At 47.8% G+C, this 20373-nt stretch overlaps 1 protein-coding gene across 2 annotated transcripts in view; it reads right to left on the reverse strand.

Annotated features, from left to right (window-relative positions):
* Positions 1 to 20265, reverse strand: part of B3GNT3 (UDP-GlcNAc:betaGal beta-1,3-N-acetylglucosaminyltransferase 3) — a 29225-nt gene extending 8960 nt beyond the window's left edge. The window contains exons 1-2 of one of the 2 annotated variants that reach the window (XM_057709275.1): positions 20133 to 20265; positions 368 to 427 (exon numbers count right to left, since the gene is read on the reverse strand). The gene's annotated coding sequence lies outside the window, so the exon portion shown is untranslated. Of the gene's footprint in view, positions 1 to 367; positions 503 to 20132 lie in introns of both variants that reach the window. The other variant, XM_057709276.1, reaches the window with a different exon arrangement.
* Positions 20266 to 20373: the final 108 nt, after the last annotated feature.

A 20373-nucleotide genomic window follows, 5' to 3' on the forward strand; every position in this document is an offset into this window, starting at 1 on the left:
TCCTTTTGTCTGGAAAGGTGGTATAGGTGCTGTGTTTCAGCCCTAAATTTGAAGATCTATTTTCCAGCGCCACCTGAAAGTGCCAGATTAGACCCAAGGCGGGACTTACCAATTCAGTAAACACTTATTGACTCACCTCAGAGAGGTGCCCTCCGGAGCCCAACTCCTGGGCTTAAATCCCAACTCCTTCACTCCCCGACTGTGTGCCCTCCATATCTAGGGCCTCGATTTCTTCAGCTCCAAAGGGGGCACCTGAGCAATCCCAATGCACTGGGTTGTGCAGGTGTGAAGGCAGTTCCCAGCACCTCGTACCTAGTGGGCATTCGATGAGTGTTTGTTGAATGAATGTGTGAACCTCAGCACTTACCTCAGACTGTCTCAGGAAGTATATATTGGTCTGGGGTCCCCCTGTTCTCCCCTCTGGCACCTGAAACACACCACGGGGCAGTCAGTGAATTCTGGTAGGCTCCTCCAGCTCCAAGCAACTCCACCCAGCTATTACCTAGGAGCAAGAAGAGAGCAGTTTTTCTATTTTATCTAGAGCCACTAATGGATGCTGGTGCTATGGACAGGGCCTCCTTCCCTGATCTATGGGGCCATTTCCCCAAGGTGCCTGTCACTTTCTCTGCACACTGCCTGGCCAAGGCCTCTCCAGCCAGGTGTCTCCCCAAAATGGGGTTCAGATCTCACTCCACAGGTTCTGCTCTGTGATCTCGGGAAAGAAGCTTGACCTTTCTGAGCTTCAAAGTAAAATGGGAATTAAGCTCATGTAAGAGCATGGTTGGGACTTTAACGTCACACATGCTGAGCATGGTCCTGCCTCAGAACCTTTGCACAGGTTGTTTCCTCTGTCTGATCTTCCAGATTTCCATGGAACTCCCTCCTTTCCCCCACTTCCCGTCTTTGCTCAGATGTTCCCTTCTCAGGAACACCTCCTCAGGACATACCATCTCACTGGCAGCTCTGATCTACCATCCTAGCCTACTTTTTCTTTCTTCCACAGCACTTTTCATCTCTGAAACTATGTGATAAAAACTTTGAAGTCTTGTTCACCATTTTATCCCCAGCCCCCAGAACTGTGCTTGGTGCATAGTAGGTGCTCAGTAAGTGTGTGTTGAATGAATGAATGAACAAATGAATGCTGGGATGCCACAGCATCTGAAAAAATATTGAGGACACGGGGAGGGGGGAAGGAGAAGCTGGAACAAAGTGAGAGAGTAGTACTGACATATATACACGACCAAATGTAAAACAGATGGCTCATGGGAAGCAGCTGCATAACACATGGAGATCAACTCGATGACTGGTGATGACCTAGAGGGGTGGGATAGGGAGGATAGGATGGAGGCTCAAGAGGGAGGGGATATACGGATATATGTATAAATGCAGCTGATTCACTTTGTACAACACACAAAGCACAACAGTGTAAAGCAATTATACTCCAATAAAGATCTGGAAAAAAATGTTGACTCTTGGGACTTCCCTGGCAGTCCAGTGGTTAGGACTCCGTGCTTCCACTGCAGCGAGCACAAGTTTGATCCCTGGTCAGGGAACTAAGATCCTGGAAGTCACACGGTGTGGCCAAAACACACACATGTATATATTGACTCAGAATGAATTTATACATTCATTCATTCAAGCCAGTATTTATTGTGCTTCTCCTGTGTTCCAGGCACCTCCCAGGAACTGAGGACACAATGGTGAACAGGTACGGGATGGCTCACCGTCTCTGCCACTCTGGGACCCACACTTTTGAGGGGGAACAAACACTAAATAAAAACCTCAATGGAATATGTACCATGGAATATTACTCAGCCATAAAAAGGAACGAAATTGAGTTATTTGTAGTGAGGTGGATGGGCTTGGAATCTATCATACAGAGTGAAGAAAGAAAGAGAAAAACAAATACTATATGCTAATGCATTTATATGGAATCTAGAAAAATGGTACTGATGAACCTAGCGGCAGGGCAGGAATAGAGACTCAAATGCAGAGAACGGACTTGAGGACGCAGGGTGGAAAGGGGAAGCTGGGATGTAGTGAGAGAGTAGCATTGACATATATACACTACCAAATACAAAATAGATGGCTAGTGGGAAGCTGCTGCATAACACAGGGAGATCAACTCGATACTTGGTGATGACCTAGAGAGGTGGGATGGGGAGGGTGGGAGGGAGGCTCAAGAGGGAGGGGACATGGGGATATATCTATACATATAGCTGATTCACTTTGTCATACAGCAGAAACTAACACAACATTGTAAAGCCATTATGCTCCAATAGAGATCTGAAGAAGAAAGAAACCTCAATGAAATGATAGAAGGGGATGAACGCTACGGGAGGAAATGGGGTCACATTGTAGATGTGGATTTTGAGGTCTGGAGGACATTTAAACTGAGATGTGAATGACACAGAGGAGCCAGTGTGGCTGAGGTTGTGGGATTAAGATCCCCAGGGAGGGAACAGCGGTGCAAAGACGTTGAGGTGGGAATGAGCTGGAGTCTGAGCCGCTAGGGACCCTATCTGCGGGTGGCACAGAGCCTGTCTTGTTGCTGTGGCGTCCCCGGCTTGGCTGCCAGTCTTGGGGGTGAGGCCCCCATCTTGAGGGCAGGTCTGGGAGACCCAAAAAAGCAAATCACAGGGCTTCCTAGGCTGCACATTGGTTAGGGATCCACCTGCCAATGCAGGGGACACAGGTTCGATCCCTGCTCCAGGAAGATCCCACATGCCACGGAGCAACTAAGCCCATGTGCCACAACTATTGAGCCTGTGCTTTAGAGCCCATGAGCCACAACTACTGAGCCCATGTGCTGCAACTGCTGAAGCCCATGCGCCTAGAGCCAGTGCTCCACAACAAGAGAAGCCACAGCAATGAGGAGCCCGCGCACCACAACAAAGAGTAGCCCCTGCTCGCTGCAAGTAGAGAAAGCCTGCGTGCAGCAACGAAGACCCAACACAGCCAATAAATAAATAAATAAATTTATTTAAAAAGAAAGCAAATCACAAAATCCTGAGAGGAGACTGTGAACTGACAAATGATGCAAGAATGAACAGAATCCTAGAAGGACATTTTCTTGAGCTGAAGAGGGGCCCAAGTCCAGAGTGGACCACAAGAAAGGAGCGTTCCCAGGTGAACCTGGCAAGTCCCTGAGCTCTGAGGATGGGAAAAAACTCATGAGCTGCAGTAGAAGGCCCAAGTCACCAAAAATCAGACCAGAGGTGTCACCACGTCCTCTTTGGCAACACAGGTGGCCAGAGACCCACAGATGCTGGAAGACAAGGGTATGCCTGGGACCCAAACTTCTAGCCAAGAGACACCCTCATTCAGAATCCCATGAAGGGACTTCCCTGGTGGCGCAGTGGTTGGAAATCCGCCTGCCAATGCAGGGATACAGGTTCAATCTCTGCTCCAGGAAGATCCCACATGCCTCGGAGCAACTAAGCCCGTGTCCCACAACTACCGAGCCTGCGTTCTAGAGCCCGTGAGCCACAACTACTGAGCCCACATGCCACAACTACTGAAGCCCGCATGCCTGGGGCCTGTGCTCTGCAGTAAAGGAAGCCACCACAACGAGAAGCCCGCGCACTGCAACAAAGAGTAGCCCCCGCTCACCACAACTAGAGAAAGCCCACGTGCAGCAATGAAGACCCAACGCAGCCGATAAATAAATAAATAAATACATAAATAATTTACCTCTTAAAAAAAAATCCTATGAAAATTTAGAGGGTGATTCATCCCCTTCCCCATCTGCAGTTTAGAGTCTAAATCAGTTTTCAACCAGGGGTTATTCTGCTCCCAGGGGACCTTACTGGGCAATGTCTGGAGACATTTCTGGTTGTCATGATTGGGGCAGGGTGGAGATATGGGACTGATAATGGTATTAAGTGGGTAGAGGACAGAGACACTGTTTAAATTGACATTGTCCAGGGCACAGGAGGACAGAAGGTGATCCATCCCCGAATGTCAACATTGTCAAGGTTGAGAAATCCTGCTCTAAATAAACACAGAAACCGGAAGAGAGAACTCAAAAGGAGGAAGCATCCAAAGAGGAGAATGAGGGACTGAACGAAGAACCTTGACATAGGTTTAGATAAATTCACCAGATGGAGGGCTTCCTAGGTGGTGCAGTGGTTGAGAATCCCCCTGCCAATGCAGGGGACATGGGTTCGAGCCCTGCTCCAGGAAGATCCCACATGCTATGGAGCAACTAAGCCCATGTGCCACAACTATTGAGCCTGCGCTTTAGAGCCCGTGAGCCACAACTACTGAGCCCATGTGCTGCAACTACTGAAGCCCACATGCCTAGAGCCCATGCTCAGCAACAAGAGAAGGCACCGCAATGAGGAGCCTGCGCACCACAATGAAGAGTAGCCCCCACTCATCACAACTAAAAGGAAAGCCCGCGCACAGGGAAAAAAAAAAAATTCATTAGATGGAGTATTTGTGTGAGTTACTATTGTTGATTTCTATTTAAATAGAAAACAAACCTAACTGGCCAAGGACTCCTTAGGTGGGAATGTGTTTAGTTCCAAACAAGAGCTCCAAAACGAAGAAAGATACCTAAACACATAGGAATATTTACAAGTCAGCCAAACCTGGGCATCGGGGAAGGGAACGCGTGAGAAGAGGTAAAAAGACAAAATGGGTCATATTACTGGGATCAGGGTATTTGGGCAAAACAGAACCTCTTGCGGGTGGCCATTTGGTTTTAATTAATTCCATTAGGGCTTGTTCTTTTCCTTGCATTTGCTTTCCTGTTTATTTGTAAGAGCTCTTTGCGTATGAAACACTTACTCTTTGTTGGCTACCTTCATTCGCAATTTTTTCTTTCCAGGTCTCTGGTTTCTTTAAGTGGAGGGATTTTACAGGGACTCCACCCTCCCAGCCCCCATGAGGCTCTTGATTGGGGTCTGAGAGCTCATGTGCCCCCCCCACCCCCAGACCTCTATTAATGCATCCCAGATCCCCTTTCCTTTTCCATCCACCAAGGCCACTCCCACCCCTAACTAATGGCCCCTTAAAACTTCAAGTAGCAAGTGTTTCCAAAGTCACCACATCCCACATCCGGACTGGCATAAACAAGAACCTCCAGGCCCTGCCTTTCAGCCAGGCTAAGAGTGCTGGGGATTTCCTGGTCCAGGATACCTTGCTGGGTGTCTCAGGGGGCTGTACCCCAGGTAGTCCCCAACCTCTCCTTATAGGCCTCACTTTCTAAAGGGGCCGGGACCTCAGGCCTACTGTGGGAAAGGCTGGGGCTCAGGGCTTCCATTTCGCCAAGGACAGGAAGCCTGTTGGTTTTACTTCCTCGGAGCAACTGTGAAGCAACCCTGTGGCCTTTACTGGTGGTTCTGTGTAGTCGGTGAGAAGTTCCTCTTAGGCCTGCTTTCAATTCCCTAACCCCCATACAAGATTCTGCTGTCTCCCCTCTCCAGTTCCAGAAGGGCTGGGCTTGTGGAAACCCAAACAGCTGCTCACTCTGAAGTTTGTGGTGGCTGAGTAACTCTGGGGGAATCCCCACCCCCACGTCATAGCTGGGGTAGTGAAGCTCAAGAGAGTTATCGCAAGGTGGCCCAGTGGGTGACTCGCATTACCACAGAAATCCACATTGTCTCCAAGTCCTTCAGTCCTGAGAAAAGCCTCAGTGGCTCTTATCTCAAAACACATATATGAAAACCATTCATTCATTCATTCAACAAATAGGTTCTGGAGGAACTGAGAAGCCACAACCCTGGGTCTGGACCCCCAGGAGCCCACAGTCTGGGGGATACAAATTCAGACACCTCCTGAGCCAGAAGAATGGATCAGGATATTGATGCTGAGGTTTTGAAGGATGCGTACAAGTTCACCAAGGGGGAGTTCAGGTAGCCAAGTGAGCAAATGCAAAAGCAAAAAAGGGAAAGAAAACAAAGCCTATTCAAGGAATCATGTGTAGTTTACTTTGCTAAAAAGTAGAATTTGGAGAGGGGGTGATTTCTGAGGCTAAGAGGTGGGGCCAGACCCTGTAAAGACCTTGAATGCCAGGCTGAGTAGTGGGACTGTTTCCTGGGGCCATGGGGGAGCCATGGAGAGCAAAGAGGTCTGATTCCTTGTCGAAGGGTCCCTGAGTTGACCTTGGCGACTAACTTCCCCTTGGGAGTCTATTTCCTCATTAGCACATAGAAGTGCTGACAACACGCCCTACAAAAACACACAATGGGTCACTTTCCATTATCAAATGACTTGGCCTACTCTGACTACGTGACAACCTCAATGACCTTGGCTCCCTGTTGTCAACTATAAATTGGAACTTGCCATCTGCCTGTACAAGGAGTAAATCACATGGTGCTGCTGACCTTCCACATCCCCGAAGGGAATTCTGGGTGGAGACCAGCAATGAGGCACTCTGTGCTTTGGAGGATGGGTGGAACATGTCTCTAGATAGTTAGATGTTTTCAGGAGCTGATTTGATGAGCCCAACCCTTGCATCCCCTCATATCTAGAAAAGCACTAAATCCCTACAAGGTGACATCTGCGCTTTGTGACCAGCAGAAACCCCCTACAAAAAATGTGTTTGATTGCATGTACTCCTTCTTTACCAAGAATATATATATACTAACCTTCCCCCCTGTCTCTTTGGAACAGTTTCTTGGAGCTAGCTGAGGTGCTGTCTCTGGGGCTGCAGTTCAAATTTTGCCCCAAATAAACTCAGCTCGCAACTCTCACGCTGTGCATTTTTTGTACGTTGACAGTTCTGGCGACCACGAATAAGGGACCCAGAGTGGACTTCTCTGCTTCACCTGAACTCTATGAAGAGCCAGAGCCTTGGTACCAGCAGAGACCCCTTGAACTCAGGTGAAAGATCCTGGTGGGGGGGCCTGGTTGAAAGAAGCCAGGGTTTGCTCAGTTGTAGGAGACTGAGTGGTCTTGACTGAGTGGTTAGATAAGAGGCTGATCTGATGCCTTTCCTCAGTTCTGCTGCCTTAATTGAATTTGTTGGGATAAAAGTGAAGATATTACGTGAGAGCTTTGCTCCGACGATAAGGGACAAGACTCCTCCCTGCCAGTACGGCTCTCTCAGGCGACTGCGTGATTTACAGGAGTGGTGGAGGCACAGTCCTCCTACTGTGCAGTGGTCCTCTAGGGAAACCCACTCATTAATTAAAACACTTGCTCTCCGGGGGTCACAAAATAAGAATTGGCCATTCAGCAATCTGAGCACCTGCGGTGGTCTTAGACTACCGAAGGGAGGACTGAGGCACATAAGAGCTGAAACGACTCTGGAGTGATGCCTAGAGGAGCTAAGCTCACAAGCATCACACTGGCCCACCACGCAATTTCACTAGTGTTTTTTATCCCAGACAAATTCGACTTTAAAATGGGAAATAGAGCCTCTCACAGAAACATGGGCAAAAGGCCAACCTCTTTCTAACACCCCAGCCAGGTTTATGTACGTACAAAAACTTATACTTGCAAGTACCTACTTAATTGGGAAAGTTAATGCTAAGGGAGATCTCAACCTAAAATGACCAAATTGGGGTTCTTTTGATATTCCAAAAAAAGATTTTTGCGTGCACAGTTAGAAAGGAAAAAAAAAAAGAAAAAGCTGGCATAAGAACAGACTGAATGGAATGCTTACTTTGATTGTTTATTACCTGGAAGCTTCTAAAAGAGGAAACCATAGAGTAACTTCTTTGCAGGAAAGCCAACAATTAATTACTTGAAACTATATCCGACCAGCTTTTCAAACCATTAAAAAAAGGGGGCGTATCCATGAAAATTATGAAACTTCAATTGTGTCAGTTAAGTACACAATGCCAGTAGAAGGTTTAATTGACCCCCATTTAATTCCCAACCAGTAGAAAAAGCTAGCTTGAAGAAAAAAAAAAATCTCTGCAGAATTCTGACCCTAAGGGAATATAAGCCCTACTGAGGAGAGCCTGACTTTTCTCCCTCTGCCTTGAGACCAGAGCTCTCAGGAACAAATATCTTATCTAAACTATCTCTAATTCTTGAGATTGAAAAGGAAAAAAAAAAAAAAACTAGAAGAAGCACTTCATAATTTTTCTTTTTCTGTTTATAAACTAGTAAGTTTTTATATTGTGATATCTAATTCATGACTAAGTTTGGGAAATAAAGCTTTGAGGTCTCTCCTTGTGTCTGGATATATGTGTCTTAGTGTGCCTTTGTCTTTGGATATTAATTGTTGAGGTTAATTTGCAAATGAACTCTATTTGATTGGCTTAAGGAAAAATAGATGCTTACAAATCGAACAATTCTAAGTACAAGAGAAATTAAGCTAAATAAATTTCAGGTTCATGTGAAAGGGGAAATATATATATATTTTTTTTGGCACACGGGCTTAGATGCTCTGCAGCATGTGGGATCTTCCTGGAGCTGGGATCGAACCTGTGACCTCTGCATTGGCAGGCGGATTCTTAACCACTGTGCCACCTAGGAAGCCCCAAAGGGGAAATATTTAGTATCAAATTAATAACTAGTATTCATGTTTGTTGACCTAATTGTGGCTCCAAAAATAATCCAAAGTCCACCAATTTTATCACTCCCCAAACCTTCCCTATTTATCTTAAGAGGCTTGTTAAGTATTAAAGGGGAAACAAAGTCATCTTGGGAGGAACTTGGTTGTACCTTTGAGAGGTAAATGTCTTATCTGGTCATTTAAGGAACCATTATTTCTGCTATCCTTTTAAATGCAAATTTGAAAAAAAAAGAGGTAATTTAAAACTTGACTTGTCAAGGACAAATAGAACTCCTAAGTGTCTTTTCTGTAAACAGTAAAAGGGTTTAGCCATCTAGATAGGTGACCTCTAGATAGGTGACCTCGATTTGTCCCATCTGCTAGAAGCCAATCTGAATCCAACCTGTTGTGACTGATGGGTTTTGTGTCGTACCTGACTCAGTGCTGAAATTTTGGAATTAGAATTATGAGGCCTCTGTGTTTGTTTGTGTGTTCATATGTATTTATATGTTCGTTGTAGGTGTATGGTATTGCCAAAAACAAATTCATAAAAGAGGGCTTAAAAAAATCAAGTGCTTATACAAATACTCAGAAAATAATCTGGCCAGAATGAATTTCACGTTCATGACATCTGGAAAATTCAGTACTAAACTGACATCTGGTATTGAAGATGGCTTAAGCTTGTTTTGATTAATATAGACATGTTTTAGAGTCATCAACATTAAGCATAATTTTTATATAAATTTCTATTGTGCCTGGGTGTAATATAAGCTAAATAAAATTTTGCCATATCTGTTACAGATTTGTCAGCAGGGAAAGTAACTTGATGTGAAGAAACTTCTAAGAAAAGAAAATGTAAATGAGAAGAGCTTTTAGATAAACTCTGTCAAGAAGAATTATGCTTTAGGAATATCTACCTAAAATAAGTCTCTCCAGATCCTGGTAACTTGAAATTCTGGAGTTGCCCTAAATTAAGTGATGAAAGCTTACTGATTAGCTAGATCATTCCCAAATAAGATACTGAAACATTAATTACTGAACATTGGCTTCCTTTTACAGAGAAACAAAAGGGTATTTAGGACTATTGAGGAATATGTTTGTTGCCACGTTCTGTAAAGAAAGCAAATGTTTTTAGAAAATATCCCTGGTGTGTATGTTCACCAATCTACAGAATGCTATAATAAAGGACAGTTGGTGGTTGCTTAAGGAAAGTAGGATGTGTGTTTTCAGTAAGGAAGGCCTGAAGAATGCAATTACATTTTATTAAGGGAAAAGAAAGAAGGTCTGACTTACTGGTGACTTTCTGAATGGGAAATAAAGTAATGTTACAGAAAGTGGTAACAAGGTTTGTGGAAAGTGGACCCTGAGAAGAAAGAGTTTGATGCATGATCAGGATTGAAACTTAGTCAAGTAAGTTAATTTTAAAAGTCAGCTGGTACAAAACTTGAATTTGGCTTTTCTGTTAAGCGGACAAGTTTTCTTAAAATGTTGAACTGCCTTTTTTTTTTCTTTTTGAACTGCCTTTTGATAACAGATTTTAAGTTTCCTTATCTTTTAAGTGATCTGTTCTTGTTACTTTGGCTAAGTGAATAACTATTGTTTCACAGTGACCTGTGAACCTATCTGACTGAGTGTTCTAAACCCTTTTTGGTATTTTTGACAAAACTTCCTAAAACCAATTCTGATGAAGTCCTTTTGACCTCTAGCTAACTTTGGGATGCTTCAAAGGGCCCCTGAAACATCCCAAAGAGAGATATAAACTAGGTTCATTTGGTACATTAAGTTACATGGGAAGTATTGTCAAATGAATAATAAATCTTGGATTTTAGTGTATGGTAATTGTTATTAATATAGATATTCTAGAAATTATATGGAGTTCCTAAAATTCTGATATGTCCTGGTAAAATGTTATCAGTCACAATTCTAGTTATTATCTTAAAGTGTTGTATGTCACAACAGTAACCAAATTTTTCCATTGACATTGCAATCAGATTTCAAACACGCCTTCTTAAGCCTATGTCATTATAGACGGTTCTGGCTTTATTCTGATGCCTCTGCAAAAATGCTTCCTCTTCAAGAAGATTTATGAAAAGGACTTTTGGATAAATACAAGTTTCTGACTTTCAGACCATAATGCTGAACAGGGTAAGAAACTGAAGAATCCTAGTGAGAAACCAGATGGCTCCATAAGCTGCTAAGAAAAAGGATAAGTAACATAGGACTGAGTAAACTGGTGAATATGGTTATACATTTTATGGTTTCTATCTGAAAAATTACTGGTTGAAATCTGTGTTTTCCAGGTGTAAGGAAAACCTTCCCCTCAAACTAATTATGATTTACAATAACTTGGTAAATTATACTTTTGTAAAGCAGGATTGAAACATTTTTCTCTCTATCTGTTCCCTCCAGACACTGGAAACTCTTTATCAGAGTTTCCCAGCAGCTTTATCAGATAAATTAGAAAGGCTACCTCACTAGCAGGTATAGAAAACTCAAGGTATTTTGGGAACCTTGAAAAGGGAAGAATTCACCTACATCTGTTAGGGAAAAGCCCTTGACGTGGCTTTCCTAGCCCTGAGAGATCTTTCAAAAAAGTCCAGTCTGAGACTCCTTATAAAAATTTCAGCAAAGCAAAAGCCTGTAAGATCAATTATAGTTACATAAATTATCAGGCCAAGTTTCTTTTGGGACCAGACTTATTTTGCAAACATATTAGTCTCAATTTGGTTATATTTGGTAAAAATGAGGGTAATTTTAGAAAGAAAAAGATTGTTTCAATGAATATTAAGTGCCAGATTTGCTGATGGAGGTCTGTATTTACTAAGATTCACTCCCTGGATAGTCCCTTGCTGTTATGCTATACTAATATAAAGTTCAACTGAGTTTTTAAAAGGACACTCTAAGTTTGTTTCTGAAGCTTATCTCAGTAATCTATTTTTGGATGAAAATCAGATGGGGCTTCCTAGGTGGCGCAGTGGTTAAGAATCCGCCTGCCAATGCAGAGGTCACGGGTTCGATCCCAGCTCCAGGAAGATGCCACATGCTGCGGAGCAACTAAGCCCGTGCGCCAAAAAAAAAAAGAAAATCAGATGCCCCACAACCTGCAACCAGGGGATTACGCATCCTAAAAAGGACATAATTTAAAGGACAATCTCCAACCTAGGTGGAAGGACACTTATCAGAGGAGAAACTACACTCTCACCAGGACGAGAAGAAGCCGACATCAGAAGTAGACAGCTAGCCCAAGATGCTGGACCTGACTCGTATGAGGATTTACAAATGTTTTCTTGAGTCCTTGGACCTTTACAGATAAATCAAATGTTTTTCTATCGTGGGCACAATCCTATGCTAATTAAAAAAATCAATCCAATAGTTGGGTTTGTGGCCAATTACCAATGACAAGTACTTTGGGGTTGCCTTGGTGGATTTCTCCCCTCCAAGGCTCTAACTGGATGGCCCTTAGGAAATTTACTCTAGAGAAAGAGGAAAAAAAAATTATAGTCCTTTTCACCTGGCCAATTAATAATACCTGCTCTGACCCTGGCCATAAATTCAAATTTTTTTAAAGGACATTCAGGCTCAATCAGAATGGCAGCCAAGTCTCAAACAAAAACTATTACCTCTCGTCTATTAAAGGGAAACTTCCCACAATCATGGGATGGATTTATGTGGTTAACACCAGGCTCTGATCATTTAAGTTTAAAAACACCTCTATGTTGGGAACGATTAAAACATACTAAGGATGATCAGCCTGGTAACATCAGGAAATTGGGCTGGGTGCCTTATGAACAATGCCTACAGGATATTACCCTTAGAGACAGTGATTGGTGTGGGACTGAGTCAGATGACCAGAGGTTCACTGGGTTGCACCTAACGGAACTCGTTGGATTTGTGGTACTAATTTATGGCCTTGGCTTCCACTGGGATGGGTAGGAAGATGTACCCTAGGAGTCCTATGGACTCTCATGGTCACATATGTAACAAATTAGAGACCATTGGCACGAGCTGATGGGTCAAGAGATCTGTATTCTGCCGGTATGACCATTAGCAGCTATTTTTGCTATATCTAGCCATATCCAAACCTTAACAAAATTCACTCAACAGGCCTTAAATGATAATAACCAGGCTATCAGCCTGTTGAATTCTGAGCTATGAAGAGGAAAGTGGTGCTATGAAACCGCATGGCCCCTGACATCCTTACAGCATCTTAGGGAGGCACCTGTGCCGTAATTCAAACTGAATGCTGTGTTTTCACACTTGATGAATCCTCTAATGTAACACATTTAATGAAGCATATGAAAAACCAGGTTTCTGCCTTAAGCCACCCGTTCCCCAGTCTTGACCCCTTCAAAAACTGGTTTGGCGTGCGAAGCTCTTGGCTTAAATATTTACTTATAACTCTATTAAGGTTATTAGCTATATTGTATTCTGCCTGTTTCACAAGATTATTGTGACTGAACCACCAACAAAAATACCGATGACTAGGCAACTTGAAGCAGTTGATTGAATGTATAGTTCTGTATGCGATCAACAATTGTAATAGTGTAAATGTGGATATGGGAAGATACAACAAGAGGGACTTTTTCCTGGACCATAACAGGTTAGGAATACAGGTGGTCCAGAGAGCTCTGACTTTTGTTACAAAGACCTAGCCCAGTACTGGCACACTGAGGGGCCTATCGGCGGAATCTTCGTCAGACCGAGGAATGAGCCTTCCTAGCACCGTGGGATAAAGTGGTCACGAAATGTCTCCCAAAGCATGGTCGAATTTATGACCATGAGGGGGCCCTGTCAGCTGTACATTGGAACTTGCCATCTGCCTGTACAAGGACTAAATCACATTGTGCTGCTACTGCTGTTGACCTGCCACATCCCCTGAGGGGAATTCCAGGTGCAGACCAGCGATGAGGCACTCTGTGCTTTGGAGGATGGGCGGAACAGGTCTTCAGACAGTTGGATGTTTTCAGGAGCTGATGTGATGAGCCCAACCCTTGCATCTCCTCATATCTAGAAAAGCACTAAATGCCTACCTGGTGACGTCTGCTCCTCGTGACTAGCAGAAAACCCCTACAAAAAAGTGTTTGATTGCATGTACTCCTTCTTTACCAAGAACACATATATACTAATCTTCCCCCCTGCCTCTTTGGAACAGTTTCTCAGAGATATCTGGGGTGCTCTCTCTGGGGCCGCAGTCCAAATTTTGCCCCAGATACACTCAACTCGCAACTCTCACGTTGTGCATTTTTTGTAAGTTGACATTGTCCCAGATCCTTTAGTGCCCCCACTTACAGATGGGGATATTGAGGCTTAGCATAAAGCAGGATTGGAACCCAGAATCCCGATGGGTGGAAACCCCATAGTTCCCACCGGGACATCCTTCCGGAATCTGTCACAAGGAACTGTATACTAAATGTCTGATGAAGGACAGAGAACCTGGGGCCCAGGGTGGCCGACGCTGCAGTGCTCGTTCATCCCTGGCTGGGGGGTGGGGGGGTGCAGACTGGTGGGTGAATCTATGAACATGCACGAATCCAACTGTTTTACTTGTTGCACTGGCTTGTGGGCCATAGAGTATTTACTGAGCACCTACTGTATGCAGGGTGCTGGGAACGCAGCCATGGTTAAGCCAGTCCCTTCTTTATGATATCCATACATGAGGAAGTGATTTGTTTAGTCGCAACTGGGATAAACGGCTGTTGAAGAAGGAGGGATCCCTGGAGGGAGAGGGACCTGACCAGCCTGGGGACATCCTGAAGGAGGAAGGGAAATCACCTAGGCAGAGCCCTGGGGGCAGGGCATTCTAGGCAGAGGGCACAGCAAGTGCAAAGGCCCTGAGGTGGGGACAAATTTAGGTTACCGAAGGGAAGAGAGGGGGCGCTGTGGCTGGAGCAGAGGAGGAGGAGGGAGATTAAGGCAGGGTTGCCCGATGATGGCAGGGGGAGGAGGAGTGGGAACTGGGGCCGACCACGAAGCAGCTCTTATGTTGCAGGTAAAGAGCAACGGGGAGCCATGGAGGGTGTGTGAGCAGGGAAGACCCCTGTGGCCACTGAGGGGAAAAAGGCAATCAGGGCAGGAGTTAGAGGCCAAGGCAGCAACCAGGAAGAAGAACCTGGGGACTTGGATAGGGGCTGGCTAGCAGCGTACAGGCGGGGTACAGGAACGCGGGCGAGTTCAGCAAGTAGAATGAAGGGAGTCATCAATGTTTAGAGCCTGGGGCTTCCCTGGTGATCCAGTGGTTAAGACTCCGTGCTGCCACTGCAGGGGGGTGAGGGTTCGATCCCCGGATGGGGAACTAAGATCCCTCATGCAGCGTGGCATGGCCAAAAAGAAAGAAAAAAAAAAGAAAAAAAATTGAGTGCCTGGATGTGGGGGACAGGGAAGGATGGATCCGGGAGAACAAGATGGGAGAGGTCTCTGAGCCTTTCACGGGGGGACGTGATGGGGCAGCAGGTGACCCGGATGTGGTGTCTGGGCGGCAGCCCTTGGGACACGATGGCACAGCAACCAGGAAGGTCCATCAGGCATTTGATCGATGAACGCATCCGTATATTGCTTGCGTGTGGAAGGCCTCCTCCGTGCTGCTCCCTACAGATGATAGGGCTACTGTGTACAGAGTCACAGCAGTGATGTGTCAGCTGACTCTCAGGGCGGTCGCCCAGCCCCCCACTGCAATACCAGCCAATCCTGCTCCAGGAGGCTGTTTGCCCTCCATGCACTGTTGTAACTTCACCATCACCCACAGCCTGCTTCCTCCAGCTTACACAGAAAAGCTGCTTGCTTTAGCTGGCTGAGACCCAGAAGCCTCACCCTGGGGTGCTCTCAAGCCCTTTCTCCTCTCACCCCATGACCTCTGCCCCATTCCTCCATTCCAGCCACACCAGCCTCTTCACAGCTCCTTCAAACTTCCGGGCTCAGCCCTGCCACAGGACATTTGCACCTGCCATTCCTTCCACCTCAGACGCCCCTCCCTCCTGCTCTTCCCCCTGGTTCTCCTTGCTCTTTAGACTTCCGCCCAAAAAACCTTGTCTCCTTTATCGAGGCCCCAACCTCCCAGCTAAAATGCCCCACCCTGGCTCTGCTTTCCTTTGTTGCTCTCACCACCACTGGACAAATCTATTCACTTTCTCTCCTGCCCACCTCCCCAGCCAGCCTGGAGCCCCAGAAGTGGGACCCAGTATTTTGGCCCTCACAGCTGTGTTCCCAGGTGATGCTGTTTGTTGCACGAGGAAAATACTAACAAAGAGTCACGTATTGGTGATTTCCTTTTGCCTCATTTCAGCCCAGCCCCATCGCAGGCGACAGCTGTCACTGTCCCCTACCCAGGACCTTAGAGGATGCAGGTGATTCTGTCCTGATAAGTCAGCAAGGTGATTCAATCCTGATAAGTGGAGCCAAGGGGGCAGGACCAAGAGGCGCCGAGTGGTCCTGACTCCAAACATTCCTAATGTGCTAAAGGGACAAATATTCATGGCACTGAAATATTCATGATGTATTTAACGAGGAAGAGGTGCTGAATATTAATGACCCGCTGAATATGCAGGAGACACCCAGTATATATAATATATGAAATGGTTCTAAGGCAACGATGAATAGTTGCAAGGCATAATTCATTGCATATATACACACAGCACTAAATATTAACAACTCATTGAATATTAATGAGACACCAGTTGTATAGAAGGGGCTGAGCACTCGGCAGAATTAATTAGGGACCCCCGCTGATGACAGTGCTCTAGTCCCCCATCCTCTGCCCACATCCCCAAGTGACAGCCAGGGTCTGGCAAGGCCCCAGGCATGTGTGGCTCCAGGCACCTCTGTCCTCCTTACCTTGTCCTTGTCACTGTCCCTTGGGAGGCCAGGAAGGCAGGCAAACACACAGGAGGAATGAGAATGTCACACAATTGGGTGGCAAGGCCCTACCCATTAGCATCTTTGGGGGGCCTGGACCAGCCCCCCATTCCCACCTTGTACTATTTCACAGATGGTGGGGGCCTCCATTACATCAAGGTGATTCCCACACGACGCTCCCAATTTCCAGATGAGGAAACTGAGGCTTAGAGAGGGTGACTCCTGCATCCCTCTTCAGGCCTGTCAGACACACCCACCCGACCCTCTCCTTACCCAGCTCTGGGGACCCATGGGTCTGGGTGCTCCCAAACAGCCCATCCGCTGGGGCTCAGTTTTTGAATCAGGAACGTGAGGGCTTGTTTCCCCCTCACCCAGCAGCCATGAGGACCCAGACAGCTGATGTTCCTGGGGCCGCCACCGTGGCCCCCGAGGAAGGAAAGCCTGACCCCGCTCCTGGCCATCTGCGGGCTTGGGGCAAGTAGCTGCCCCTCCCCGCTCTGGGTCTCCGCATCCTCACCTGCAAAGCTGCCTGGTGCCAGCGGCCCACTCACGGTTCTCCCCCCGCAGGTGCTACACATCAGCTCCACTGTGCTCCTCATTGCTCGTCCACTCCCCACCAACCCTCAGCTGGGATCTGGACGGGGCTGGGGGCCTGGAACATTCTGGGGCTGCCAAAAGGTGAGGTGAGGGGTGTGTGGGGGGGTGACAGGAGAACCCCATTTGTGTGTATAACCCCCTGAGCTCTGGGAAAGCCTAGGGGACCAAGCAGTGACATTTTCTCCAAGTCACACATTTACGAAGCGCCAACAATGACGATATTAGTGTATCAGTAACAGCATCTCCATCACTTGCACACTGGTCACTGCTCTGAGCTGAACACCCAGTGGCTACCATGCCCTGGTCTAGGTTCTGGGCAGCCAGCAAAGTTGCCGGAGACAAACCACGGTATTCGGGGAGCCGATGGGCTAATGGGGAATGGAGGCTGCAAATGAGACAATTTTCCAGAAAAGGGCAAGTTCCAGGGATGACGACACAAGACTGGGAGGCGGGAGGAGAGGGTGTGAACCATTGGCCTGTGCGGCTCTCACTGAGCCTCCCAAGGAGGTCCTCGGTTCCAGCTCCCAGTGGGGGTGGGGGAGGGGAGAGGCGGCAAGGGGAGCACAGAGAGGGCACCCACCTACCCAAGGCCAGGTTGCTGGAATTTGAACACTGAGCAGCTAGACTGGTGTGTGATCCCTCACCGGTTCATACCAGCGTGACCTTGCAGTAACGATGGGCTGGTCCCTTTTTACAAGGACCATGAGTTGATTTTATAACCAGGGAGGGGAGGGGGAAGGAAAAGAAAGAGAAAGCCCAGTAAGGATAATTTCTAAGAGAGGCTCATTAAGGGCCGACTCTGCTTACCAAGTGTGCAGGTGGGTTTTATGCAAATTATACGCCCAACATTTACTCTAGTGAACCCCTGGGCATGGAAGAAAGTGTGGGAGGGGGCAGGGTGACACATGCCCTTTAGACCCCTAGTCCTCTGTTTCCAGGTCCTAGGGCTCCTAATGGATGACTCATTGGATGAGCTGGCCCTCCCCCACTGCAGAGGATGGGTCCAGGAAGGATTCTGGGGCTGAACACAGGCCCCTGATTAAATGCCAGCCCTGCCCTTAGCCAAGCCTCAAAGGGCATCTCCAGGCTCATTTCCTAGATGGAGAAATGGAAGCTGGGGGCGGCAGGCGGTGCACTGCAGTTTAACCTCAGACTCTTTCCATGATCCAGGGCTGATGTGCAAATTGAACCTCTGGGAACCTTCTGGAGGAGCCCCACACCTGGTCAGGGCCCTCATCCAGGCTTTGTCTGACATAATTCTTTTCATGCAAATATAAATATCACCACTGACCCACATGATTGGGATTAGAGTTAACACGCTGGATCCTGCACGCAGCCTTTCCGCTATCAGCTTGTCTATACTCCACACTCGCACTGGGAGGGAGGCCTCTGTTAGCCTCGTTTTTATCGATAAGGAAACCCTGACACAGAGAGGTCAAGGAACCCAGTCAAGGGAGGTCATGTGGTAGCCCGATCCCTGCCTTAACCACCATCTGCTGGGACCTCCTTTAGTTTGCTATCTTGGTAGTGAGTTCCCCTATCATGGGGGGCAATCAAGCTGAGCCAGACTCCCATCAAGCGGAGGGACCACAATAGGCATTCTCCCTGGCTCATGCGGGGTGGGGGGGCAAGTTATTTCCCCACTCTGGGCCTCAAGAGGTCATTGGCAGGAAGAGAAGCAGCTCAGTGACGCCTTATCTCCTCCTCCTGGGCTAACCCAGCCCAGCCCCAGGGTCCCTGGGCCAAGCCGGCTAATCTGGATTCCCCAAGCTCTGGCCTGGAGCAGGGAAGCTCCAAGGCCCCTTCTCAGTTCACCCACACCTAGAGTACCTGGCAGGAATCAACCTCCACACCCTGGGATGCGGGAGAGGGGAAGGGAGGGAGGCTACGTTGGGCTGGGCAAACATGAGCTGCTCCCCTAGGCAGCTAAGAGGTGGGGGCCCACTGGTCTGACACAGGGGCCATACCTCTTCCTCTGGACTCTTCAGTTCCGTCTGGCGTGGTGGCCACCGTGGGAACCGAAAGGCCAGTGGGATAAACCCCAGGCCCGGCCCCAAATCCAGTGACCTTCCCCTGGGCCCTGAATTTCAGATCTGGACAACAAGGAGGCCCTGGCCCCAGGGGCTGGGAGGTGAGGGTATGGGGAGGGAGAGGGGGAAGGGAGGGTAGGGGTAGAGGGTTTGGGGGGAGGGGGACAGGTCGTCTGCTTCCCCATCTGAAAAAAAAAATCTGACCCAGAGGGAAAGTTGGTTGAGAACCTGGAAAGGTGACTAATGATGTAACTGTAATCATATTTATTATTAGTAATAATAATAGTTATTAACATACTTATGGTGATGGCTGACATTCTGCAGACCCCACTGAGTGGCCGCTGCGCTTACTGACATTTCACCTTCACCAGAGTTCCGTATCATAAGCGCCGCTTGACACATAATGAAACCGAGGCTCAGAGACCTACAATCACTGCTTGACGTCTTTCAGCGCCCCCATCGCAAAGCTTCCACGGCCTAACACCTCAGGCATCCTCATGGAAGAGGGGTCATTTTGCTACTGCACAGAGGGACACTGAGGTGCATTCAGAGACCAGGAGCAACTAGAAGGAAGCCACACAGCCAGGCACTGGCTGAGCGGGGACCTGAGGGAACCCCAGAGGAATCTGTAAGCTGGGGGTCCCTGGAGCCTGGTCCAGCGCCTGGCAGGGCTGGGGGTCAGCGGTGGTTCCCTCAAGAAACAATAATAAACCCAACCTGGGAACCCGGGTGCTGTTCCTGCCCAGACCCTCCCAATCAGCATGCTAACACTCTCAACAACAACGAAGGCAGTAACAGGAATGGCCAGCGCTTACAAAGCGCCCCCCACTCCTCGCCCAATCCTAGGAGGAAGGTGGGAGGTGGGGGCCCAGGGTCGCTTCACTGTGTCCACGACTGCCACGGGACACTGCCCAGGACTGGGGATGCCACAGCTCCACGTGGCCTTGGTGTCCCCCGATTCCGCAGGCGTAGGTGAAGCTTCCTTCCCGGTCAGGACTGAGCCGGCCTTGGGACGCTGGCGACTACTATTACCGATGGGTGAGGGCAACGGGGTTATTGAGACCCGGGGCTCCAGGATCTCCCTGCCTCTTCAGGGTAAACGCGGCAGACGCCCGACCCCAGGGACCTGCCAGGCTTCCCTAAAGCCCCGACTCCGCCCCCACCAGGGTCCCGCTAGATCCTCAGGGGCCCCAAATACTCACCCCCAGACAACCGTCCAGCCTCGGACCCCTTATCCCTGCTCCTCTTGGCTCGCGATCAGGAGGAAGAGTTTCGCCTGAGCGCGAACCCCCGCCTTTCCCGGCTTCTCTCCTTCCTGCCCGCCTCCCTCCAGACCACCCCCACTCCCAGCTGGGCCGAGTTTCTGGAGCGCCCAGTCTTAATTCTCCCGCCGGCCCCTCCCTTTTCCTTCCCTGGCCCCGCCCCTTTCCCTTCACCGGCCAG

The sequence above is a fragment of the Hippopotamus amphibius genome, chromosome 15 (assembly GCF_030028045.1).
Source record: "Hippopotamus amphibius kiboko isolate mHipAmp2 chromosome 15, mHipAmp2.hap2, whole genome shotgun sequence".
In the NCBI taxonomy this organism is placed as follows: domain Eukaryota; kingdom Metazoa; phylum Chordata; class Mammalia; order Artiodactyla; family Hippopotamidae; genus Hippopotamus; species Hippopotamus amphibius.